Source organism: Carcharhinus amblyrhynchos, chromosome 1, assembly GCF_965287045.1.
Source record: "Carcharhinus amblyrhynchos chromosome 1, sCarAmb.v2.hapA, whole genome shotgun sequence".
In the NCBI taxonomy this organism is placed as follows: domain Eukaryota; kingdom Metazoa; phylum Chordata; class Chondrichthyes; order Carcharhiniformes; family Carcharhinidae; genus Carcharhinus; species Carcharhinus amblyrhynchos.
The window spans coordinates 37909025-37923201 of NC_137324.1; positions in this window are offsets into that span (position 1 = coordinate 37909025).

Here is a 14177-nt window from a genome sequence, read left to right on the forward strand (position 1 = left end):
TGTAAAATTCTAACAGGATTCGACAGGGTAGATTCAGAAAGAATGTTCCAAATGGTGGTGAAGTCCAGAACTATGGGTCATAGTTTGAGGGTAAGGGATAAACCTTTTACAACTGAGATAAGAAAAAGTTTCTTCACTCAGAGGGTGGTAAATGTGTGGAATTCACTACCACAGAATGTAGTTGAGGCCAAAACATTGTGTGATTTAAATTAAATCAAAAATTAGATATAACTCTTGGGGCTAAAGGGATCAAGGGATATGGGAGGAAAGGAGGATCCGGATATTGAACTTGATGGTGAGCCATGATAAAGATGAATGGAAAAACAGGCTGAAATGACTGAATGGCATACTTCTGCTTCTGTCTTCTATGTTTTTAAGTGATGGTGATAAAGACTGAGAATGGTGCTAATAGTGTCTATTGAGAGATTAGAATGTGTAAATGGCAGAACAAAGGTGCAGAGAGTCAAAGGACAATTTGAGGAATGTGACAGATGGCCTAGTGGAGTGGGTGGGAGGAGTGGGGGGGTGGTGGTGAGGGGGCTGTGTGGTTAAACAAGACAGAAAGTGAGATTTAGCAGTGGACAAATGAAACAATGGAACAAATTAAACTTAAATATGTATAAGAATGTAAAGTAATAAAAATGTATTAATAAGATAAAAAGTAAAAAAAATGGAAATGAGGTGAAGTTGGGGAAGAGTTCATGCTATGAAGCTGTTGAACTCAATGTTCAGTCCAGAAGGCTGTGAAGTGATTAATCAGAACATCAGGCACTGTACCTCCTGTTTGTGTTGTGTTTCACTGGAACATTGCAACAGGTCAAGGACAGACATGTGGACATGAGACCAAGGTATTTAAATGGCAAATGATAGGAAGGCCTGGGTCCTGCTTGTTGACGGACTGAAGATGTTCTACAAAGCAGTCACCCAGTCTGCATTTGGTCTGTCCAATGTCGAGTACACCACAATAGGAGCAGCGGATGCAATAAACCAGATTAAAGAAGGTGCACATAAAGTGCTAATTCACCTGAAAAGAGTGTCTGGGATTGTGAACAGGCAGGAGGTAAACAGCTATTGTTGCATCTTCTACAATTGCATGGGAAGGTGCCAAGGGTGATGGGTGGAGTGTTGAACATGGGTTTGAGGGAGCAGTGGACTAGGGTGTCCTGGAAGGAATGGTCTATGAAGAATGCTGAAAGTGAAGGGAAAATGTGTTGAGTGCTGGCATCATGCTGGGATTGGAGGAAATGGCAGAGGATGATCCTTTGTGGAGGCTGTTGAGGTGAAAAGTGAGGACAAGGGTGACTCTATACTGGCTCTGGGAGGGGGGAAGTGGGTGACAGTAGTGATGCAGAAGAGGAGTTGGACGTGGTTGAGAGCCCCTTCAATCACAGTGGGTAGAAAACCATGATTAAGAAAGAAGGCAAATCAGCAGAGCCATTATTGAAAGTGCCAATGTTGAAACAGTTGTGGCAGAGACAAAGGAACTGAGAGAATGGGATAAAGTCTTTACAGGATGTAGAGTATGAAGCGCTGTAGTCAAGGTAGTTTGGGGGTCAGGTGGGCTTGCAACGGATCGCTTTCCATCTTGTTCCTCCCTCAACCCCACTTGGACCATCTCCCACATTCCTCAGATTGTCTTTTGACATTCTGTATCTTTGTTCTGTCATTTATGCATTCTGGTATTTCAGTGGATGCCATTAGCACCACTATCATCCTTTTATCACCACCACTTTTATCACCATCATCACTACATTCCTTTGTCTCTTTGTCTGTAACATCTTGTCCCCTCCCCCACCCTTACTGTGTAAATCTCGTCCTATTTTCTTTGTCTTCAGCTCTGATGAAGGGTCATCCAGAGTCAAAATGGCTCTATTCTCTCTCCACAGATGCTGGCAGACCTGCTGAGATTTTCCAGCATTTTCTGTTGCAGCTTACATCAGTGGTGGGAAAGCTGATGCTCAAGACAAAATTAACATTTAATTAGACAAGTGTGGATTAATTCCAAAAAGGCCTTTAGGGATTTGTGAAAGGCAAGTTCTGTTTGACTTGAGTCCACAGCCACCATCAGACTCAGCATGGACTATTCTCCGGAATCGGTTGCATTATTGGAACACATGTCTCCATCAAGGACAGTCACCTCAGCATTTCATGTACCACAAGCCCACCGATAACCTCACGATGCTCCACTTCTCCAGCTTCCAACCTAAACACGTTAAACAAGCTATCCCCTAAGAACCAGCCCTCCGTATACACAGGATCTGCTCAGATGAAGAGGATCACAACAGACACTTCCAGATGTTGAAAGATGCCGTCATATGAACAGGATATGGTGCTTGACTCATCAATCGACAGTTCTGAAATGACTCAGTGACAAACTGCACTGACCTTCAGAAGACAAACACAGGAAACGGTGGGCAGAGCACCCTTCGTCATCCAGTACTTCTCCAAATCAGAGAAGCTACGACATCTTCTCCGGAGCCTTCAACATGTCATCGATGAAGGTGAACATCTCGCCAAGGCCATCGCCATACCCCCACTTGTTACCTTTAAATAGCCACACAAACTCAAACAGACCATTGTCCGCAGCAAACTACCCAGCCTTCAGGAGAACAGTGAACATGACACCACACAACCCTGCTAGAACAGCATCTGCAAGATTTGCCGGATCATCGAGATGGATGCCATCATCTCATGTGAGAACACCATCCACCACGTACACGATACATACACTTGCAACTCAGCCAATGTTGTCTACCTGATACGTTGCAGGAAAGGATGGCCCGAGGCATTGTACATTGGGAAGACCATGCAGATGCTATGACAATGGATGAATGAACACCATTTGACAACCACCAGGCTAGAGTGTTCTCTTCTTATTGGGGAACACTTCAGCAGTCATGGATATTCAGCCTCTGATCTTCGGGTAATCGTTCTCCAAAGTGGCCTTCATGACACACAACAACGCTGAATCGCTGAGCAAAAATTGATAGCCAAGTTCTGCACACATGAGGACGGCCTCAACCGGAATCTTGGGTTCATGTCACACTATCTGTAACCTCCATGACTTGCCTGGGCTTGCAAAATCTCACTAACTATCCTGACTGGAGACAATACATGTCTCTTTAACCTGTGCTTAACCCTTTCTCTATTCACATTGTCTGTACCATTAAGACTTGATTACCTGTAAAGACTCGCATTCCTACCATTATTTTGTAAAGTGAATTTATGTCTTTTATATGCCCTGTTTGTGAACTGAACTCCCACTCACCTGATGAAGGAGCAGCGCTCTGAAAACTTGTGGCTTGTGCTACCAAATAAGCCTGTTGTACTTTAACCTGGTGTTGTGAGACTTCTTACTGTTCTTACCAGTCCAACGCCGGCATCTCCACATCATAAATAATTGATCATGGCAGTGCAGTTTGAGGAAGTCACTGAATAGGCAAGTGGTCTTTTAGATACAGTACAAAAACAAGGATGCTATGATGACTGATGCTATAAGACACTGATTTGGCTCAACTGGAGTATTACTTCCAAAAACATTAGGAAGGATGTGAAGGTGTGGAGAGAGTGCAAAAAACATTTGAGAGAATGGTTCTGAGAATTTCAGTTGATAGATTGGTGAATTGGGGCTGTGCTCCTTAGAATCTTCTTAGAATCCCAACAGTACAGAAGGAGGCCATTCAGCCTATCGAGCCTGCACCGACAACAATCCCACCCAGCCCCTATCCCCATAACCCCACATATTTACCCTGCTAATGCCCCCGAAATTAGGGTCAATTTAGCATGGCCAATCATCTAATCTGCACATCTTTGAACTATGGGAGGAAACCAGAGCACCCGGAGGAAACCCACACATACATTGGAGAAAGTGCAAACTCCACACAGATGGTGACCCAAGCTGGGAATCGAACCCGAGTCCCTAGCTCTGTGAGGCACCTATGCCAACCACTGTGCCACCATGCCGCCTAGAGAAGAGAAGGTTGAGGGGTGATTTCACAGACCTGTACAAAGTCATGAAGGATCTAGTAAGAAGTCTCACAACACCAGGTTAAAGTCCAACAGATTTATTTGGAATCACGAGCTTTCAGAATGCTGCCCCTTAATCAGATGAGTGGAAGTTAGTTCACGAGCACCGCATGTATAGACAAAGACACGATTGGAAGATAATTACAGATTGGAATGTGAAGAATGGTTGGAATGTGAGTCTTTACAGGTAATCAAGTCTTTATAGATGTGAACAGTGTACCTGTAAAAACTTGTAAAGACCTGTAAAGAAAATTGGACTTTAACCTGGTGTTGTGAGACTTCTGACTGTGCCCACCCCAGTCCAACGCCGGCATCTCCACATCATGAAGGACCTAGACAGAAGACAGAGAAATTTTTCCCATAGGCAGAAGGATTGAGATTTAAGCTGAATGGGAAAGGAGTCAATAGGGACATGGGGAAACATGTTTTTACACAGTGAGTTGTTAGGATTCGGAATTAATTTATTGAGAGTGCAGTGCAGTGGAGGCAGATTCAATTGTGTGTTTCAAAAGATTAAGAACCTGAAGAGAAAATAATTGCAGGGATGAGGAGAAAGGACAAGAGATTGGGATTCTCAGAATTATCCTGACAGAGGGCTGGTAGGAAGATAACGGGCCGAATGGCTCCCTGCGGCATAACTATTCTATGATCAGTTGACTTTAAAGTGGGATATTTGTGTTTAGAATGGAGAAAATGCCCACAGTCCTGGACTGGAGAAACAGTACACTCCCACCGGGTTACAATATTCACGCTAACCTGTCAAAAAAAATACAGTGGCATTTAAATTCAGGTAAGTGATTTAAAAGTTAGCATCTAGTCTCTGCCAAAACGATAGCAAATGAAATCAAAAGCAAGAGAGTTAACATTTAAAAACTGTGAATCTGAGTTGACATTACCGTTCTGTATCCAATAGCATTCTGCCCTGGACTGAGGGATGAGCAATCCGAGGAAAACAGAGACCATGAGCCAAGTTTGCTTCATGAGTGATGTTCTGCAGACACTCCGGCTGTCTGTGACGATCCCAGCTCAGTAGCTGTTGTTGAAAGACTTGGCTGCCACAGGTCTTCAGCTAATGTGCTTGTTTAGATTGCCACCCACTGGCCTGTGAAGTTATTCCAGGTAACAACAGGGGTAAAAACCACTTCCCAAATTTAGCTTTACCTTTAGTTTGGGGGGCAGTGGGGGGAGGGGGGTAAATTAAGATACGGCTTTTAAAAAGTCACTGATTATTGCTAGGAATGTGTTGCTTGTCAACACCAATGGTAATAAAATCAAACTTCCTCAGTCTTTTTCCCTAGGAACCAAACCTGCGCTCAAAGTATTTCTGTCTCACTTTCTCTGCCTTCTTGCTGTCCACCCTGTCTTCCTCTTGCTTGCCCTGGATGCTTTCCCTCCTGACTGTCTGGTTCCTGATATATTGCACTGTTACATACCGGTAGTGGCAACAGTATCTATGTTCTGCCAGGGGAGTTAGCTTTCCAGGAGAGATGTAACACTTGTGGCAATTGTAATCATAGGAGGAGACCATTCAGTCCATTGGGTCTGGACCAATTAGTTCCCAATGTGCTGGGAGCAGGTGTTGGACAGCAGTTCTGTTTTCAGCAACTCTATAGCTGTCAGTATTAGCTCGGAGACTGTCTCCTTCCTGAGCTCTCCAAACATTTCTGTCCAGAGTGAGGGCCCACTCTGAGTCCAGAGTTAGGCTGAAACGTTCACAGTAAAGCAGAATTGTTTCAGCATGAACCTAAAATTGCAGTCTTAGAGCACCTTTCAATTATGTGGAGAGGTTGGTGAAACTGGGATTGTTCTCCTTGGAGCAGAGACGTTTAGGCCAGAAGTGCAGCATTTGAAATTGTGATACAGCACATAGGAAGAAATATTTTCCTCATTAAGTAGAGAGTATTCATTAAAATAATTTGGAAACAGAACTAAGGGGAGACTAGAGCATTCTTTTTCATAGGCAGGACTGTTAAGTTCTGGAATGCTCTACTTGAAAGAGTGGTGGAAGCAGATTCTATAGGATCTTTCAAAAGGCAATTGGACATATACTTGAAGAGACCTAAATTTCAATGCTATGGAGGAAAGTTGAGTAATGTGACCAGTCCTGCCCATGGGATGGCACAGTGGTACAGTGGTTAGCACTGCTGCCTCACAGTGCCAGAGGGCAGGATTTGATTCCTGGCTTCGGTCACTGTCTGTGCAAGTCTGCATGTTCTCCTTGTGTCTGTATGAGCTTCCTCTGGGTGCTCCAATTTCCTCCCACAGTCCTAAAGACTGGGCTGATTTAGGTGCATTGGCCATGCTAAATTCTCTCTGTGTACCCGAAAAGGCACTGGAATGTGGCAACTAGGGGATTTTCACAGTAACTTCATTGCAATGTTAATGTAAGCCTATTTGTGACACTAATAAATAAAACTTAAATTAACCAAGTCTTCGAAAGATTTGCAAGTGTGATCAGTCCTCTTCTGTGTTGTACTTTCCCTCTGTTGTGGCAGTCTTTATCTGGGTTCTACATAAAAGCAGAGATTGATAGAAATCTGAACAAAAAGAAATACTCAGAGGCACCTGCAGAAAGAGAAACACACTTAACATTTCAGGTCAATGAAAGATCAGAGAAGTGTGTTGTGGAGTAAATCAAGATGAGCAGTACTGTCTTAACTTTAGACAGTACAAAACTCACGAGGCAAATATCTGTCTGGAAAGATGTAATGTTTATTTTAAAGAAAACAAGTAGCTGCAAGGAGATCACCAAAAGGGTCTCAGAATGACTGAACCTCTCTAAAGAATCTGATGTATGCAATCAAAAACAGATCAATCATATTTCTTCTTATCAATCACATCCACTTTCCAATAGCTTAAAATCAATTACATTTAGTATACACACATCAATAATAATTCCTGACTTCACCTCAGTCTATTGCATTTTACCGTTCAGCATAATTATATCTCATTTGTCCATTAAATCTAGATGCTAACTCTCATCTTGGCTCAGACATCCTTGTAGCCTGGTTACCTTAGACTTTACTACAAGGATCAAAGTGGATGTTCCCACTGAATCATTGCCAAACTAGATAGACATGTAATCCCATGTCTGGGCACATTTCCACCCTAAGTCTAGACAATGAATACACCTATTCATAAATGTTGCAGTATGTGCTCCCGCATAATAAACTTCCTAATAGGAATTTTGCTAACTATTGGGTTACCAGGTCTTGGTTCTGAACTATTTGCCTTTACCGCCATACTTTGTGGTAACCTTATTTCGGCTGAAGTGAACAATGAATCATACAATACTTAAAATACATTAAAATATCAGTATATATGTTTTAAAATCATAATTACTTGTTTAATTCTCTTATTGCATTCACAAATGTGTAAACTGTTGTCTCGTTAGCTTAGTAACTTGTTCCAAGAATCATTTAACTCTTTACTGGTAGTCCTGTCAGTGCTTTAATCTGAAAACCTTATTAACTGGTTAGAAATCTCCCACTTCAAGTGAAATGCTTGAGATGGGAAGTAAAATTCTGTCTTTTAAAGCTGTAGATCATGAGGGCATCAAAGGTATTGCTTAAAAGGTACAAAGCCACCTTTGTTTCAGTTGTTATCTAATATTTATATTGGGGATCCTAATGGATGCCAACTCCAGATGTGTGGCATGGTGGCACAATGATTAGCTTCACAGCGCCAGGGATCTGAGTTTAATTCCCGCCTGGGACATTGTGTGGAGTCTGCACATCCTCCCCATGTCTGCGTGGTTTTCCTCTAGCTGCGCTGGTTTCCTTCCCCAGTCCAAAAGAAGTGCTGGTTAGATGCAGTGGCTATGCTAAATCCTACTTAGTATACCCGAAGAGGTGCCGGAGTGTGACAATTAGGGGATTTTCATAGTAATTTCATTGCAGCATTAATGTAAGCCTGGTGACACTAGTAAATAAACTTAAAATTATTTTGTGCTAGCTTGTATAGGCAAGAAGGTTTTCAGCTCTGATGACAGTAAAGTCTCAATGCAATATTAAAGTTCCTTCTCTCCTGAAGGCATCAATTTATGTTGACTTTGGCTGCATGGCTATTAGCAGCTCTGGTACTGCATTCAAGCAGTAATTGTTGTGTGAGACTTGGTAGTGATTTAATAGCAGGCTACTGAAATTGATGGGGAAATTACAGTGTACAATTCTGTCCTTTCTCTTGCTGAATAATGATTAAGCGATTTTATTATTTGCCAATGAAAATTATCAGATACATTACAGAATTAGATACTACACAGAGAATGACAGCTTCACTGTTATCTGAGGAACACAATGTGCTGAATTTAGTCATCTGGTTATTTAATTAAAATCCAATCATACATTCATCGACACTTACAGCACAGATGGTGGTCATTTGGCTCTGTACGCTGGCTATTTGAAAGAGCCATTATGCTCAGTCCTACAACTTTTCTCCATAACTCTGAAGTTCCTCATCCTCAACCACATGTCCGACTCCTTTTTAAAATTATTAATCCATTATATATTAAAATCAATATGTGGATGATGTGTATTATTGAAAATCCACAGCAATGTTTTTCCAGTTGGAGATTCTTTGATCTTTTCAACGTTAAATAGAAGCAGAGAATGCTGGAAAAAAATCAGCAGGTCTGGCAGCATCTGTGGAGAGGGTAACAGAGTTAATGCTTTGATTCTATATGCCTCTTTCTTCAGAGCTTTTCAACATTAAAGCTGTCTCACAGTATGAAACTTAAAAGTTGCTGTCTTTGAATCACATCCTAATGAGTACATCACCCTGTGATTTTACAATTTGGTTACTAGGGAATGAATTGCTAAAAATATTTTAATTATGTAGGATATACAACACAGAAATAGGCCATTCAGCCCAATCCAGTCCATGCTGGTATTTATGCTCCACTCAAGACTTCTCCCATCTTTATCATCTGTCATCATAATCATCTATTCCCTTTTCCCTCATTGGCTTGTCTAGCCTCCCCTTTAATGTATCTACACTATTCACTACAATAACTCATGTAGTACCAAATTCAAAACAGTAAAAGATTTATCCATTTTGTCTCAATAGCTAATTTTCTAATCACTCTAAAAAGAGTGAATTTTGTTTATTCAGTTATTGTTTTTGTCTTTAGAAATGGTATAGTATTCAGTGAGAAAATTTTATGTGGCCTCTATCATCATGAAGGTTAAGAGAGGCAATGTCAAGGAATACAGTGAGTTTCCCTCCACACCACACATTACCCTGACTCAAATATATACAATTTGGCCAAAATTTTGAAATGCTCAACTTTATAGCTTTGTAGGAGTACCAAAAATCACAAGGACTGCAGAAACTCAAAGGAAAAGACGATGGAGGTGGCATGGGGTGGTACAGTGGTTGGCACTGCTGCCTCACAACATCAGGTATCTGGTTTCAATTCCTGGCTTGAGTCATTGTCTGTATGGATTCTGCACATTCTCTCCATGTCCGCTTTGATTTCCTCTCACTGCTCTGGTTTCCTCACACAGTCCGAAAGACATGCTGGTTAAATGCATTGGCCGTGCTGAATTCTCTCTCGGTGTACCTGAACAGGCACCACAGTGTGGCAACTAGGGGATTTTCACAGTGATTTCATTGCAGTGTTAATGTAAACCTACTTGTGACACTAATAAATAAATAAACTGGGGGAGCATGGCGACTGGATGCCAGGGATGGGTTAGAGATGTGAGTGCAAAAGGATCAACAGTTTCCAAAACGAAGTTCCAGAGAACTTTGGTTATGGTTCCTTTATTGTGGAGTCCAATAGGTGTAGACAAAGGTCATAGGTAGAAGAGGGCACTCACAATGTTAAAATGGCAGCGCAGGCTCGTTGGGCCGAAGGGCCTGTTTCCTGTGCTGTGTTGTTCTTTGTTCTTTAGAACCAAGCTGGGCCCTCGAACCAGTCTGACTTGACTCTCGCCCAGCACTATGGCCACTTGGAGGAGCGTGGCTCTGACTTGCCTCACCTCCCCTTCTCGATATAAACATTAGATTTAATGGAGCTCTTCAAGCTGAGGTGGATCTGCTGAGATGGGAAATTTCCCAACTCAAGCTTTGACAATGAAAATCCAACTGTAAATCAAAACATAGTGGGGACCATTAGAAAAGCAATAAGGTAATAATCATTGGCAATTTTTATCTTCTTACAGATTGAATGAATCAAATTGCAAAGGAAGTCTGGAGGATGTCTTTATTGAGCGTTTTCAGGCCATCACTTGGCGCAGTGTTTTGGTCTTCTTACTTAAGGAGGAATGTACTTGTACTGAAAGCTGGTCCAAGAAGTTTCACTAAGCTAATTCCTGACATGAAGGGATTGTCTTATGAGGAAAGTTGAATAGAACAAAAGATAATCTTATTGCGACATACAAAATGCTGAAGGAACTCGACAGTTCAGATGCTGAGAGAATGTTTCCTCTTCTGGAAAAGATAATACCAAGTAGAATTGTGAAAACCTTATGTGAAACAAAGAAACCCTCATGAGAGCTACTAAGTCTCAGCTGTCAATGGTGCAGCTCACAGGCAGCAGGTTAGGAGATTACAAGTATGTCACGTCTTCACAAAACACACGTCATTTCTTTGCTTAAAAGATGAGTGTGCCGTTCAGGGAATGACATTGTAACCTAACATGCCTGGAATCTGCTTCTTAAACTCAAGGTCATCAAGGTTGCTGATGGTACTGTTTAGAATGATGGACGTCTATCTAATGTGGTGAATTTTTATATATGTCACTACAATTGGTTAAAGGTAAAACTAAGAAGAGAATTTGAGAATTCAGGAAGATGGTGAATTAGCCACAGTACACACTGCTTAAAGCGTAAGCAATTTTCAAACGGTACTTGTTGATTGTAGGTAAGCTGAAAGAGGCAGTCCACTCAAATAAATAAAAGTACTTGTATTAAATCTTAAATATTCTCAACCAGTGGTTAACCTGGATTAACTTGACATTGTCATCACGACTGACAAGTTATTGCCGCCGGAAATATCTCCAGAAATCAAAAAGAATATTCACACTGCTTAAAAGATATACTTGTGAGAAATCTGAAAGTAGAAAGACTGAATAATCCCTAATTGTGATTCCAAAGTTAACCAGAGTTTAACTACAACAATGCAGAGAGCTATAATTCAAAAGCAAATTAAACTTAAGAGAAACATACTTTTGCTTCTCACTGTTGCTCCTGGTATTTGGTCATGGATAGAAACCAACCTCAGTAGCTGACAGACTTTGTAAAGTTTGTGTGAATTACTAAAATGGAGATTGTTGTATTATGGTGTCGCTGCTTTGTCTCAGTTGTGAGGAGCTTGAGATTTGAATATTTAAACATGAACCATTCATTGTTAATCTTTAACTATTTACAGATCCCAGATATTGTCATTCATAGACCTGCTTTTCCTATGCAAGCTGCTTTCAGAGTGTTTTTTCTGAGTCTATTACCACATAACTCTATACATCATATTGTGGGCAGCATTATTCCAGTCCCACATTAACCTTTGCTCTGCTGAGCATCTTTACATTACAATGGCATGCAGGTACCTGATACGACAGAAATATAGTAAGTTCTGTAGATAATGTTGTGATATCTATATACCAGACCATGAAACAAAAAAACTCAAAAGTTTGCCATGGTAGAATGTTGCATATGCATTTTGCAGAAAGTGATATAGAATGCATCCAAATGTTTCATTGAAATATGAGAAGCGGGAAGAATTATTTTCCACTTTAGGAAAGGCCAAAACAGTTAGACAACTGTGGAAAAGGAAATTTGGATCACCAGCAGCTGGTGTAAGAATTATTCCAGATCTATGAAACAGCCTACTTGTGGTTATGTCGCCATTTCACATGGTACAGGATGGGATGGGACAGAAATCTGTACCCAAGTAAGAAGTTAGCAATACTAGTCAAAAAAGTGATGCAGTAATCAGGCATTAGTGTTCCAAAAGGAAGACCATGAGAGCACCACTGATGAATGAAAACTTACAACACCAGGTTAAAGTCCAACAGGTTTATTTGGTAGCATAAGATTTCAAAGTGTTGCTCCTTCCTCAGGTAAGTGAAGAGTTGTATTACACAGTTGAGTCACACAACTCTTTACTCACCTGAGGAAGGAGCAACACTCTGAAAGCTTGTGCTACCAAATAAAACTATAGGACTTTAATCTGGTGTTGTGAGATCTTACTGTGCTTACCCCAGTCCAATGCTGGCATCTTCACATTATGAATTAAAACTTGCTAGGGAAAGCTATAAAACAAAAGTCAGACCAACTGGAACATGAATTTAGATAATCAAGAACAAGGGCCTGTGAGAAACAGAAATCACAGTTCACCATGAGGCACTTATTCAGGGCAGTGCTTCTAGGACACTTGTCCACAACAAGGAGACAGTATCAAGTCCAATCCATCCGGTTAGACACAATTCAGGTTATTTGGGAAATGGACAAAGGATTAGACAGGTTAATGAAAGAGGAAATTGGAAGACAAAAAATAGAAGTGCAATAATAATTATGTTCAATGTGACTTGGCTATCTCTATAGAACAAGATGTATGTTGTATAGTCTTACTCATTCCAACTGAAGGTGTTACGCTGTATTTACAGTATTATATTCATGTATTTTATGTATGATTAACAGATGTTAAAGGTTCCAAAGCTAATACTTCTTGCAAAGATTGTATCATCTCCTGACTCTGCAAGGGGAGTTGTAGAGAACATGTCTTGAAAATTGTTTCACTGTCAAGTTGAACTTTAAGACACTGAAAAATGCTAACTGCTAGATAGAATGATGATGACTGCTTGGGTGAAACAAAGTATTCCTCAATAACAACTAGTAGGTTAGGCTTTCAAGGCCACTGCTTCAAAATGACATGCTAGCAGATTATAATTATGTCATATTTTGAGAGAAAATGAGTTGATTCTTTGTTCAAATGAAAGCTGGGAAATCAAGGGGTGAAATTTGTAAAACACACACATATGCACACATTCTGTTTATTTCTTAAACTGAGATTATTGCAGTCGTTCACATGATAGTTTAGGATGCATGATATTTAAAGAGGTGAATTCCTGTAACACATGTCACACCACATTAGTGATAAATTTGTGGAGTTATCAAAGCATCAAGAATAGTAGGCTTCCTTTGGAAGGGTAATCCGTCTTTTCAGAAGCAAGGGCTTCCACATTGGGGGAAGGCATGTGGAGATGGGCTAATGTTGAAAGCATAGACAAAACAGTTTTAATGTTCCAGTTGTTCACGATGTGGATGAAGGGTGGAGGAAGGGATAGTGGGGGGATGGTGTCAGCAGCTTACCCCATATCCCACCACCCCCCCCAACTCTTCTGGGTGTTGGGCAAAATATGTATTTTTGCAAGACTGGAATTTTGAGGTTCTTATTAGAGGCACTGCAGGAAGCCAAGTTAATCGAGTGCAAGGGCACACATCCTGGATTGGGGAGGAACCTCAGTTGGAGACAGGAAGGAGAAGAGAGTCACTGTGTATTGCAGTTCTGTAGATCATCTCTTGTACAAATATAAAAATAGTTGATAATAAATCTGTCATAACTTAAAGCCACAATGACTCACCTTCATAGTTGTTACAACAGGCCTTGTGCAGTTCCAGAAACAGGCATTAGTGCATTTCTGAGAGGTAAAGAGTATTTGCTGTTTGTCCAAAGGTTAGAAATTCATTTGGCATGAGTCATGGCTAGTCAAGGCAAAGCCTTGGCCCATTTGAAAAACAATGATAATTTTATAGAGTAGCCATGTTGACATTGATATATATATTTATGTATACTACTTCCTGTCCTTCAACTGGGACAATTGTCACTCCTCAAAGTTCTAAACTCCACACTGAAGTATCCTCAATGAATACCAGACCATTATCTTTTACACTCCCTTTCTCCTCCAATTCACTCTCCTTTGTCTACCACTCTCAACCTTCCTTTCCTCTTAAAGGTTTTTTGAATCCAAGCTCTGATCTCTTTCTAAAGCTACTTCCTGATTTACTTCATCTACTATTCCATTTACTATTCCTTTTGGCCATTGTGATGGCCGACCATAAAATCATACCATTTCTAGGTAAATTATTTCAGAATTAGAGTTTCAGGTTTCTCCCTAGGTTTTTTCAGTACATCCCTTTTCAGTTTATTTT